Consider the following 12957-nt stretch of genomic DNA (forward strand, 5'->3'; position numbering starts at 1 on the left):
AGTGGAAGTGAGAAATAGATTTAAGGAACTAGACCCGATAGACAGAGTGCCTGATGAACTATGGACGGAGATTCGTGACATTGTACAGGAGACAGGGATCAAGAACATCCTCATGGAAAAGAAATGCAAAAAAGCAAAGTGGCTGTCTGAGGAGGCCTTACAAATAGCTGTGAAAAGAAGAGAAGTGAAAAGCAAAGGAGAAAAGGAAAGATATACGCATCTGAATGCAGAGTTCCAAAGAATAGCAAGAAGAGATAAAGCCTTCCTCAGCGATCAATGCAAAGAAATAGAGGAAAACAATAGAATGGGAAAGACTAGAGATCTCTTCAAGAAAATTAGAGATACCAAGGGAACATTTCATGCAAAGATGGGCTCAAAAAAGGACAGAAATAATATGGACCTAACAGAAGCAGAAGATATTAAGAAGAGGTGGCAAGAATACACAGAAGAACTGTACAAAAAAGAGCTTCATGACCCAGATAATCACGATGGTGTGATCACTCATCTAGAGCCAGACATCCTGGAATGTGAAGTCAAGTGGACCTTAGAAAGCATCACTACAAACAAAGCTAGTGGAGGTAATGGAATTCCAGCTGAGCTATTTCAAATCCTGAAAGATGATGCTGTGAAAGTGCTTCACTCAATATGCCAGCAAATTTGGAAAACTCAGCAGTGGCCACAGGACTGGAAAAGGTCCATTTCATTCCAATCCCAAAGAAAGGTAATGCCAAAGAATGCTCCAGCTACCGCACAATTGCACTCATCTCACACACTAGTAAAGTAATGCTCAAAATTCTCCAAGCCAGGCTTCAGCAATACGTGAATCGTGAACTTCCTGATGTTCAAGGTGGTTTTAGAAAAGGCAGAGGAACCAGAGATCAAATTGCCAGCATCTGCTGGACCATGGAAAAAGCAAGAGAGTTCCAGAAAAACATCTCTTTCTGCTTTAGTGACTATGCCAAAGCCTTTGACTGTATGGATCACAATAAACTGTGGAAAATTCTGAATGAGATGGGAATACCAGACCACCTGACCTGCCTCTTGAGAAATCTGTATGCAGGTCATGAAGCAACAGTTAGAACTGGACATGGAACAACAGACTGGTTTCAAATAGGAAAAGGAGTACATCAAGGCTGTATATTGTCACCCTGCATATTTAACTTCTATGCAGAGTACATCAAGAGAAATGCTGGACTGGAAGAAACACAAGCTGGAATCAAGATGGCTGGGAGAAATATCAATAACCTCAGATATGCAGATGACATCATCCTTATGGCAGAAAGCTAAGAGGAGCTAAAAAGCCTCTTGATGAAAGTGAAAGAGGAGAGTGAAAAAGTTGGCTTAAAGCTCAACATTCAGAAAATGATCATGGCATCTGGTCCTATCACTTCATGGCAAATAGATGGGGGAACAGTGGAAACAGTGGCCGACTTTATTTTTTGGGGCTCCAAAATCACTGCAGATGGTGATTGCAGCCATGAAATTAAAAGACGCTTACTCCTTGGAAGGAAAGTTATGACCAACCAGCATAATAAAAGCAGAGACATTAGTTTGCCAACAAAGGTCCGTCTAGTCAAGGCTATGGTTTTTCCTGTGGTCATGTATGGATGTGAGAGTTGGACTGTGAAGAAGGCTGAGCGGCAAAGAATTGATGCTTTTGAGCTGTGGTGTTGGAGAAGAGTCTTGAGAGTCCCTTGGACTGCAACGAGATCCAACCAGTCCTTCCTAAAGGAGACCAAACAGTCCTGGGTGTTTATCGGAACGACTGATGCTGAAGCTGAAACTCCAATACTTTGGCCACCTCATACAAAGAGTTGACTCATTGGAAAAGACTCTGATGCTGGGAGGGATTGGGGACAGGAGGAAAAGGGGACGACAGAGGATGAGATGGCTGGTTGGTATCACCAACTCTATGGACATGAGTTTGGATAAACTCAGGGAGTTGGTGATGGACAGGGAGGCCTGGCGTGCTGCAATTCATGGGGTTGCAAAGAGTCGGACACGACTGAGCGACTGAGCTGAACTGAATGTCATGGTAGACTCTGTGAGTGTGACCATCACTGCTATGCCTGCTTTGAGTAGAGTACGGAGTACTGGGGAAAATAATGGACTCTACTAGGGACTTCCCTGATGGTTCAGTGGTGAAGACTATGTGAGCTCCCAGTGCTCATGGGAGGCCGGATTTTATCCCTGGTCAGGGAACTAGAACTCACATGTTGCAACTAAAGATCCTGCCCTCAGCAACAAAGACCTGGTGCAGCCAAACAAATTAATTTTAAAAAAAGAGAATGGATTCCACGAGAAGATTCCAGAAAGAGTACTGTATCTGAATGTTTTTCCCTTCACTATTTATGTACCAATAAACCTTCTCACAAGGGATTGAAGCCAGAAGTGCTACAGTATGTCACTGGTGTGGTTAATTTTATAAAAATAAATCCTGAAAGTATGGGCAATCTTTAAAATGTCTTGCAGTGAGATAGGTAATAGCTCTGAAAATATTTTATACTTGCTGGCCGGTCCATGGAAGGGCTATCCGTCTTAAAGATGAGTTTTGTTTTTTTAAGTTCCAAATTTTCCAACATTTTTTGTAATGACAAGTGCCTGTTAGTCATATGCTATCCAACAATGATCTTTGAAAAATGTACTCAATCCATTCCTTTCAGGTAAAAATGACATCTCAACAATGAATAACTGCTTTTTAAAAGAAATTCAGGTTCTGGAGGGAGCATTATAAAAATGGTTATTTGGAACTATTTCCATTTCTGGGTGATTTTTATTGCCAAAAAGGATGTATGTGTCTTATCTTAAGAATTTTTTACATCTGAATGCTTTTAAAAGTTAGGATCGGAATTTTGAAACCTGCTTTACCTTGTACAATGGATTTTCACATTTGCTAAATACTTTTTTAAATACATGAATAATTTGCAAGAACACCTTATTGACATCTGGTAATATGCAGATCCACTAACCAAAAGTCCACAGACATCTTTGTACACAAGTGGTTAGGATTTAAAAAATAAGTGTCATGACCCATCAGTGAACCCACAATGTAACTTTCTTTTGAGATGTCATGGAATGTAGTTTTCTGTTATATCAATCACTTAAGCAAGTATTAAAATAAATTGAATTTAGATCCAGACCCTCAAACCTTGTTTCAAAAACTGCTAAATCCATATTTTAAAAAATAATGATGGATTCAAATCATGCTGCTATCCCTAAACATTTTACCTAAAATCTTAATATTTTAGTAAAGGCAAAAATATTTTTGGTATCCTCAAAATAACATTTAAATTACTTTTAAACTTGATTTTAACTCATCTGTTAAAATTTTCCATCTTTGTATGTATTTTAGAATGTGTGTACTATATTACTATAGTGATGGATGTACATAATTTTTAAAAGTACATGTAGGTATTTCCCTGGTGGTCTAGTGGTTAAGACTCTGTGCTCCCCATGCCGGGGCCCAGGTTTGATCCTTGATCAGGGAACTAGATCCCACATGGTAGAGCTAAGAGTTTGCATGCCACAACTAAGACCCGCCGCAGCCGAATAAATAAATAATTTTTTTTAAGTAAATGTATAAACTAGGTGTGAAAGCTCAAGGATTTTATTTGTAGAACTGCAGGATCAAAAAGTCTCCATTTAAGAGGATGAATTTTCCAGTCAAATTGGGCTTCCCCAGGTGGCCATAGTGGCAAAGAACCCGCTTGCCAGTGCAGGAGATGTGAGAGACTTGGGTTTGATCCCTGGGTCAGGAAGATCCTCTGGAGGAGTGTGTGGCAACCCGCTCCAGTATTCTTGCCTGGAAAATCCCACGGGCAGAGGAGCCTGGTGGCCTACAGTCCATGGGGCACAAAGAGTGGGACATGACTGAAGCGACTTAGCACGCACGCACGGCCTTGTCTTTGCCCTGATGCCCTGATGCTCCCTAGATGTATAATCATGGCGAAGTTATTTAACCTCCATTGCTGCAGTTTCCTCATTTGTAGAATAAAGATTAAAATATTACCTGCTTCCAGGCTCATAAATCAGACACCTACAGGAGATAGGCACTGTGCTGTGCTCAGTCGCTCAGTCATGTCTGATTCTTTGCGACCCCAAGACTCTAGCCCACCAGGCTCCTCTGTCCATGGGATTTTCCAGGCAAGAATCTTGGAGTGGGTTGCCACTCCCTTCTCCAGACAGGACATAGGTAAGTGAAAACAAAATGTCATGTTGCCTGCATAGTCTATATTTTATTTTCCTATTTTGAAGGAGACAAGGGTTCAAAACACATTTGTCTATTATAAGAAACAATAAAACAACATACACAGGGCAATAAATGGGAGCTTGCAGGAAGTGGCAAGGTTTGCAGCAAACTGGAAATGTCATCCTTACTTCAAGTATTCAGCTGAGACTCAGCACTATCTGACAACTACCCAGAATCGCCATTTTGTCCCTCTATTCAAAAGCACAGTAAATGCTGGGTTTTTATGTGAGATCTCCTGATTTTTAAATATTGATAAAGATATGTTTTTGTGTTTTTTAAAGGTGTCAGCAAAGAAAACACACCTTCAGCCTCTCATCTGTGACTTCTCTCTTTCTCAGAAGATCAGATGAGATAGTGACTTTTAACACTAAGTCAACCTCTAATAAATTCTGTGGAGGTGGGGTAGGCCATTGCTGTTATCTGTCAGATTTAGCTCCTAGAAGGGTCGTGATGAAAGAGGTTTACTTGGGGACATGAGTATTGCCCAGAAGACAGACCTAGGTGGAGTGTCAGAAGAAGAAATGGGGAAAGGCAAAGAAATTGAAGAGAAAAATAGAAAAGGAACTTAGCCATCTGTTTCACTTAGAGAGAGTCTAACTATCTTTTGTCCCAGGCATTGGAACTACTAAAATGGTTTATCCAAAGCATCTGTCCTCAAGTGGAGCTCCAAATCTGGGGAGGGGACAATTATTCAGTGTGATGAGCTCAAGAATCAAGACACAGACAAATGATAATGGGAATCCATTTGTGCTAATGGAGGAGAGGAAATTGGGAATGTACTTCATAAAGGAGATGCTATGCCTGGATTTGAATGATGGCTCAAGTCTACCTCTCAGAAAAGGCAGGAAGGATGTTTCAGGCAGAAAATGAGTGTCACGCAAAAGTGGCAAGGAGTCAACAGTAGCTGTGGGTGGGAGGGAAGGAGGGGAGGTGAGAGAGGAGGCGGAAGGGGCAGGTTGTAGCCAGATTGCGAAGGGCTTTTCTAGGCGTTACTACAGGGTGTTTGCACTACATTCAAGAGCGGATGCAGCCAGACGACCAGATTTATACTTTCACAAGATCACTGGCTGCATTGTGGCATCTGCAAGGAAGGGAAGGAGCCTGGAGACAGGAAGCCACTTTGGCAGTTGCTGCAGTGGTCCAGATGAGCTCCTGATGGTCTGCCTTCAGGCACGGGGAGTAGGGCATAGGAAGCAGACACAGAGACTTCGCAGAGGCTGCTTCCTCTTCACACGCGCTGGGCACGGAAGCCGTATAAATGACAACGGAAATCTCTTTTAAGAACTCCTCCGTTTTGAAAAGAATATTATTTTTATTTATGTATGTGGCTATGCTGGGTCTTAGTTGCAGCATGTGGGATCTTTAGTGGCAGCATATGAACTCTTAATTATTGTATGTTGGATCTAGTTCACTGATCAGGGATGGAACCATGGCCCCCTACATTGGGAGCTCAGAGTACTAGCCACTGGACTGTTCTCTTCCTCCTCTTCTTCCTTATGGTTCTCTCTCTCCATATATAAATATATATGTATACATTTGATACACTTTATATATATATGCTGCTGCTGCTGCGTCGCTTCAGTCGTGTCCATATATATATATATATATATATATATATATATATACACCCGGGTCTCCCCGCATTGTAGACAGATGCTTCACTGTCTGAGCCCCCAGGGAACCCTATATATATATACATACACATATACAGTTCATGGTTGGATGATTTCACCAATTCAAAGGACTTGAGTTTGAGTAAGCTCCAGGAGATGGTGAAGGACAGGCAAGCCTGGCGTGTTGCAGTCCATGGGGTCACAAAGAGCCAGACATGACTAAGTGACTGGACAATGATACATATACATAACAAATATATCATATACATCATACATCACATATCATGTATCATATGTGTTATATACCATATGTGAGCATTTGACAAATGTTTTTCAAAGAACAGGAGAGGTAAATAAAAAGGAATCATATCATGACGTGATCTTGGAAAATCACTGCTTATCAGTGGAAACAGAAGCTTGTGTGAAAGAGTCGGAGCTCCTTTAAGTCCCTTACTGATTGTCTCATGCCCTCTTGCTTCTCTGGTTGACCGTGTTTTCTTCTCATCTATGTGAAATGCCACATATTTTTCAAAACTCACCTTACGTCTCATGTCTAAATGAAGTTTTCCTTGACTGCCACCCACTCTGTTACATCCCTTTCAATGGCACAATTCATTCTTCGCCCAGCGGAGTTCTCACAGTGTTTAATTCACACTTTCACATAACCTTATGCAACATTCCAGTATGATGTGTAATTAGCTGCATGCCTGTTTTTCCAACTAACTATAAGCATCACATCTTACTCAGTTTTAGATTTCCTGTGCCTGGCACAGGGCTTGGTACCCCAGCAAGTGCTCAATCAAAATGTGTTGAGTGGATGAATCCTGTACAAGGGGGGAAAGCCTGAAACAGTAAAAACAGTAGTTTTTTTGTGATGATGTTATTTGGTAAGAGAGTTTGTGAAAGTACCTAGTGGGGAAAAGATATCTGCAAAATTTTGACATGACCGGCAATACATATTAGGATTCTGGGATTTGATACTAAGAAAAAAAGTCAGTGGGAGACTTGAAGAAATCTTCAAATTTTTTCCTTAAAATCTCCTTGCCTTTTCCCTCAGGGCATAAATAAAAACTTTGGGTATAGAGAACCAAGAACCCACTGGCCGTGTGTGGGGAAAAGGCCCCTCCTATGTAATTGGATGTTAAAAAGAGGAAAATTTCTTTTCGACAGGCACAGGATTTTGGCTGAAGTTCAGCCACATACCTATTCTAAGTTGAATTTGGGTATAGCCCTAATAATTACAGTTACTCTTTAGAAAAAGAGCCCAAGAGGTTTACCTGGAGATTTTTTCCAGATGTAAGCAGGTATGTGAGACGCGCAATAATGAAGATGTAAACCGGATGAGGCCATTTTGTGCCCCACAGTCTTCTCTCCAATCGTGCGAATGCTGAGAGATGTTCCCCAGCAATCACCAGGCTGATGCAGCGCAGCCGTCTAACAAACACCAGATGCTTGACTCGCCTTACAAGCGCTAAAGCGAACGTGGGGTGGGGGGCGGCGAAACACCAAGTTTGAATGCCTTTGCAGTGATCAATCTGTCATGAACTGTAATCAAACAGAAACAAACCTCTTGTTTCCATCAGTTCTTGGGACAGGCCCATCATATGCCCTGCAGACCTGCTCTGGGTGTGGTTAGAGCACTCAGGACTCTGTCCCCCTCCTTCAGTCTCCAGCTGCAGAGTCCCACTGACTCAGCGACACCAGTGAGGACGTCCCATCTCCACTCCCTCATCCTGGGCTCCTCATCTTTCTAGAGGAGGAGAGATTAACTAGATCAGTGATGCCAGAAATGAAATATTTTGATCAAATGCATCTTTAAAATCACCTGTATTCTTCCTTTTTTCCCATATGGATCCGAAGAGTATTTTTGTTTTTTCTGGAGTAGTAAAAGATATGATTAGGACTATTAAGGGGGAAAAAAAAGAAATTCTCCATCATTGAAGTGTAAAGAAAATTAAGGTGTACAATGTTATTTAGCTCTCTCTGAGATAAGGCAGTCACACAGCAGAATATATTTTGGAAAGGCAAATTTTACAATTAATTTAAAATAAATAAATAATGATATAACCACACTTTTACCCTTGTGTAATACCTGCCTTATTGAACTGAACACTATCCAGGTGGCCAGGGTCAACAGTGGAGGCAGCTCAGTGCAGAGTAGGGAACACAGCCTTCAAAGCTTTTGAACAAACTTGAACTTCAATTTGAGCTTGGTTGTGTAATTTAGGGGCTTCCCAGGTGGTGCTAGTGGTAAATAACCCACTTGCCAATGCAGGAGACTCAAGAGACGTTGATTAGATCCCTGAGTTGAGAAGATCTCCTGGAGGAGAGCATGGCGACCTACTCCAGTATTCTTGCATGGAGAATTCCATGACCAGAGGAGCCTGGCGGTATACAGTCCATAGAGTCACAAAGAATGTTAGAGAACACTCTTGAGAGTCCCTTAAACTGCAAGGAGATCCAAACAGTCCATCCTAAAGGAAATCAGCCCTAAACATCCATTGGAAGGACTGATGTTGAAGCTGAAACTCCAATACTCTGGCCGCCTGATGTGAAGAACCAACTCATTGGAAAAGACCCTGATGCTGGGAAAGATTGAAGGTGGGAGGAGAAGGGGACAACAGAGGATGAGATGGTTGGATGGCATCACTGACTCGATGTACATGAGTTTGAGTAAACTCAGGGAGCTGGTGATGGCCAGCGAGGCCTGGTGTGCTGCAGTCCATGGAGTCGCAAAGTCAGATACAACCGAGCAACTGAACTGAACTGAACTTAGAGAGATTGCTTAATATCTTTAAGGTAAAAAGAAGCCCTATGGTGAGATCAAAGGCCTTGGGAAGAAAGCTTCAGGCAGCCTCATCTTAACTCTTAAGACTCCCTTCTATCTCTCTGTAGTGTAAACCCTGGCAGTGGCTTTTCTTTTCCTAATGCAAGTGCTGCCAGAAGCCTCAGTCACTAAGGCATCCAGTGAACCTGAAGGAAGGCTCTCTAGAACAAACCCAAGGCAGCCACACGAGGAGTCAGGGCACATGCACCTCCCTAACCCCCGTCAGGAAGCACCTTTGTTTTAGACATCTTGGTGGATTTAGGTAACTGGCCACTTGGGTCACTTTCTTTTTCTCTTTTTCCACGTTTTAAATTCCAGCTGTTATGTTTTAAACTTGCCAATAAAGAGAGAGCCCATCAAACACTAAGGTTCCATCCTCAACCCCAAGAAAACCAAAATCCCAGGCCATGCTCTCTCGCTCTCTCTCTCTCTCTCTCTCTCTCTCTCTCTCTCTTTCTCTCTCTACCTTCAACACCACTGTGCATAAGTGTCCTCCATGCCTCAAGACCAAGGAGCGCTAAGGACGGTGGTTGGATAACAAGGCTATGGCCACTGCCCAGAAAGAACCTCTGGACTAAAGGCATGAGGAAAGGATTTCAGTAAGTAAGGAGGGCAGAGGACCTCTTCCTGCAGCCGCCGAGCCAGTGAGTTGTTCCCAGATTGTCCTAACCTAGAAGGCTGAAACAGTCTTGCAACTGGAAACCAGCAGCACCGCCAGAGGGAAAATACCTCCGAGGCCTATGGTCTCTGTGCCCCTGTTTTACTCGCTGCTGGAATTTTTTGTCCCCATGACCCAATGGGATATCATGGTCCCTGATGCCATATTGCTAAAAAATTAAATGGACAAATACAACTGCTGTGAACATCTAGTGCCAGCACCTCCTAAGAACCCTGAGGCAGTACACCAGCTCCTTGAAAAATGCAAAAAACCCATGGAAGCCTCGTGAGTGTTGCTCAGTCCTGGGGCACACCAACATGCCAAGTCTCTGGTATTACACTCCAGAGGCCTAGAAGACTCTGTATGTTGTACTAGTGGATACAGATTCAATCCTCGAGCCATGCATTGGGACATCCTGGTGAAGAGTGGCCACCTGCAAAGAGGTGGATTCCTGTGAAAGTCTCTCAGTTGTGTCCACTCTTTGCAGCTCCATGGACTATACAATTCGTGGAATTCTCCAGGTCAGAATACTAGAGTGAATAGCTGTTCCCTTCCCCAGCCCAGGTTTCGAACCCAGGTCTCCCGCATTGCAGGCAGATTCTTTACCAGATGAGCTACTAGGTCTCCTGTACCAACACATAAGATTAAGGTGATGGGAGAAAACCAAGAAGTGGAAGCTGGAATCAGAAGTTCTACCTCAAATGAAATGCAAACTTTTCTTCAGACAGCAGGAAGGAGGGGAACTAATTAGCTACTGTGGGTTTTCTTATTTCTTTGAGATGGGCTCTGAATTGTTTGTTACTCATGGCTGCTGACAAAGGTCCGCATAGTCAAAGCTATGGTTTTCCCAGCAGTCGTATACAAATGTGAGAGTTGGACCATAAAGAAGGCTGAGCGCTGAAGAATTGATGCTTTGGAACTATGGTGCTGGAGAAGGCTCTTGAGAGTCCCTTGGACAGCAAGGAGATCAGTCCTAAAGGAAATCTCCTGAATGTTCATTGGAAGGACTGATGCTGAAGCTAAAGCTCCAATCCTTTGGCCACCTGATGTGAAGAGCCAACTCATTAGAAAAGACCCTGATGCTGGGAAAGATTGAAGGCAGGAGGAGAAGGGGGTGACAGAGGATGAGATGATGGATGGCATCATCGACTCAATGGACACAAGTTTGAGAAAACTTTGGGAGATGGTGAAAGACAAGGAAGCCTGGCATGCTGCAGTCCGTGGGGCTGCAAAGAGTCGGACACGACTGAGCGACTGAACAACCGAACAACAACAAGGCCTTGGTGCCCCCACTACCCACCTGCTTCTAGACAGGCACATGCACCCTGACACCCGCACACCCTCGCTCACAACAACTGCCTGCCAAGCATCCTGGTCCTGGCTGTGACCGTCGTCAAATGTCACCCTGAAAAGCAGGCTGGGTGTTCATCTCCGTCTTCCAGCATGGCGCAGCTCCCACAAGCATGAGCAGACACTCTTCAGTGCCACGCTTTTAAGGACTGAGAAGAGGAAGATCTTGATGAGAAAGGTACCCTGCAGCTCCCCTGTGTCCAGTGGTTAAGTCTTCACCTTCCAATGCAAGGGGGAAGGGTTCCGTTCCTGGTTGGGGAGCTAAGATCCCGCATGCCTGGTGGCCAAAAAACCAAAACATGAAACAGAAGCAATATTGCAACAAATTCAATAAAAGACTTTAAAAGGATCCACACATACAAAAAAAATCTTAAAAAAAGGGGGGGAGAGGGCACCCAAAGTGCAGAAAGTGACTCTTCAGCTCTGAGCTGGAGCAGCAGAGGCCTCAGGGGCTCTGCCCTGTGCTCTGGAACACCTGGAAAGTTGCTGGGGAGGCAAGGAGGCCACCTCTGGCTCATCAGAGGGCGTGGTCACCACACTGCACATGCAGCCTCACCAAGAAAGCAAGGACGTGTGCTGTTGCCTCATCGCCTGTGACTTTTCTAAGGAGCCCCACTGGTGGCACCTGCTCACTGCACGTTTTCAGATAAAAAGACCTGAACAAGCTGTCCAGCTGATTCCGGAGCTCCCAGTCAAGCTAACACTCACAAAGGAGCTTGCAAAGATCTCTGCGAGCTTTCCCCCGCTCTTCCCTGGTTGTCCACTCTTCCCCTGGGCACCTCGTGAGATGCGGGGAGGAGGTTGAACTAGAAGCCAGGGCTCACGAGGTGTCCCTGTACCTTTGGAGAAGCGGCAGGACTATCGAAGCCTCTAGTGAGAAGGAAGAGGGAAATGACCAGGCCAAGGCCCTGGAGCCATGATATGTGTCAGGGTCTTTCCTCTCTTCACTGTCATATTTACTGCCTGGGGTCAGGGCCACCCTCCCATCAGTGGTCATTGTTGAAGCTCACAGTTTATGGAAAACATTAAGACTTAGTGCAAAGTTGGCATGAGCCATTGGGTTCACTGGCTTCCTTTGCAGCTCGGTAGTAAAGAATCGGTGTAATACAGGAGACACTGGTTTCATCTCTGGGTAGGGAAGCTCTCCTGGAGGAAGGCACTGGCAACCCACTCCAGTATTCTTGCCTGGAGAATCCCATGGACAGAGCCTGGCGGGCTACAGTCTCTGGGGCTGCAAAGAGCTGGACAAGACTGAAGCGACAGCACCCACTCACCATGGGTTCATCATTTTCTTGGCCATACTGACCCAAATGATCCCCTCTTCATTTCTGGTCTGGCAGGGGGGTCCCCCTTGACCTTGAGTCCAGAGAATTACTATTACAAAGGACTCACTAATTACAGGGCGGCAGCTGCTGCATTTTATTGGGACTGCCATAACCATCCAAAAGGCACTAAAACTCCTAGGAGAAAATATATGATCTTTGTCTCTTGAAGACATATAGCTTACTGTGCCTTTGAAATGTAAACACCTCAGGAGGCAACTGCAACTCTGCACACAATCACCTGAGACTGAAGCAAAGTGGACTAGATTTGGTGCAAGGAGTAGTCAGCCTTTTAAAATACAAAATGCTGTAAAAGCTCTCTGTCCCAGACCTAGTCCACAGCTTCAAGATTACTTGTCAAGGACAAATATAAATCTTAAAAATCTTTTCCACAAATATTAGTAAAAACTTTAGCCATTGAAGCAGGTAACCTTAAATTGTTCTGCCAATTTGGATTCAACTCTTATTTATGAACTAGTGAGTTTTATGTTGTTGTACATGATTCATGGCTAAAATCTTGGAACAGAAGTTACAGGGTCTCAGTATCTGTCTGCATGTTTATGTATGTCTCCAGATGTATGTTATGTTTATATGATTTTTTCTCTTTCTACCTGCAGATGACATTGCCAAAATTAATTTATAAAAGTGTGGGAATGTGTGTGTGTGTGTGTGTGTGCTCAGTCATGTCCAGCTCTTTCAGACTCTTTGGCCTCAGCCTACCAGGCTCCTCTGTCCACAGGATTCTGCAGGCAGGAATACTCGAGTGGGTTGCCATTGCCTCCTCCAGGGGATCTATCCCACCAAGGGATCAAACCCACACATGTCTCCTGTGTCTCCTGCAGTGACAGGCAGAGTCTTTACCACTGCCACCTGGGAAGCCCATAATTTGTAAAAGAGTTCTACTTAATTGGCTTAAAAATAGGCACTTACGAATTGAG

The sequence above is a fragment of the Ovis canadensis genome, chromosome 3 (genome assembly GCF_042477335.2).
Source record: "Ovis canadensis isolate MfBH-ARS-UI-01 breed Bighorn chromosome 3, ARS-UI_OviCan_v2, whole genome shotgun sequence".
NCBI classification, from domain to species: Eukaryota; Metazoa; Chordata; class Mammalia; order Artiodactyla; family Bovidae; genus Ovis; species Ovis canadensis.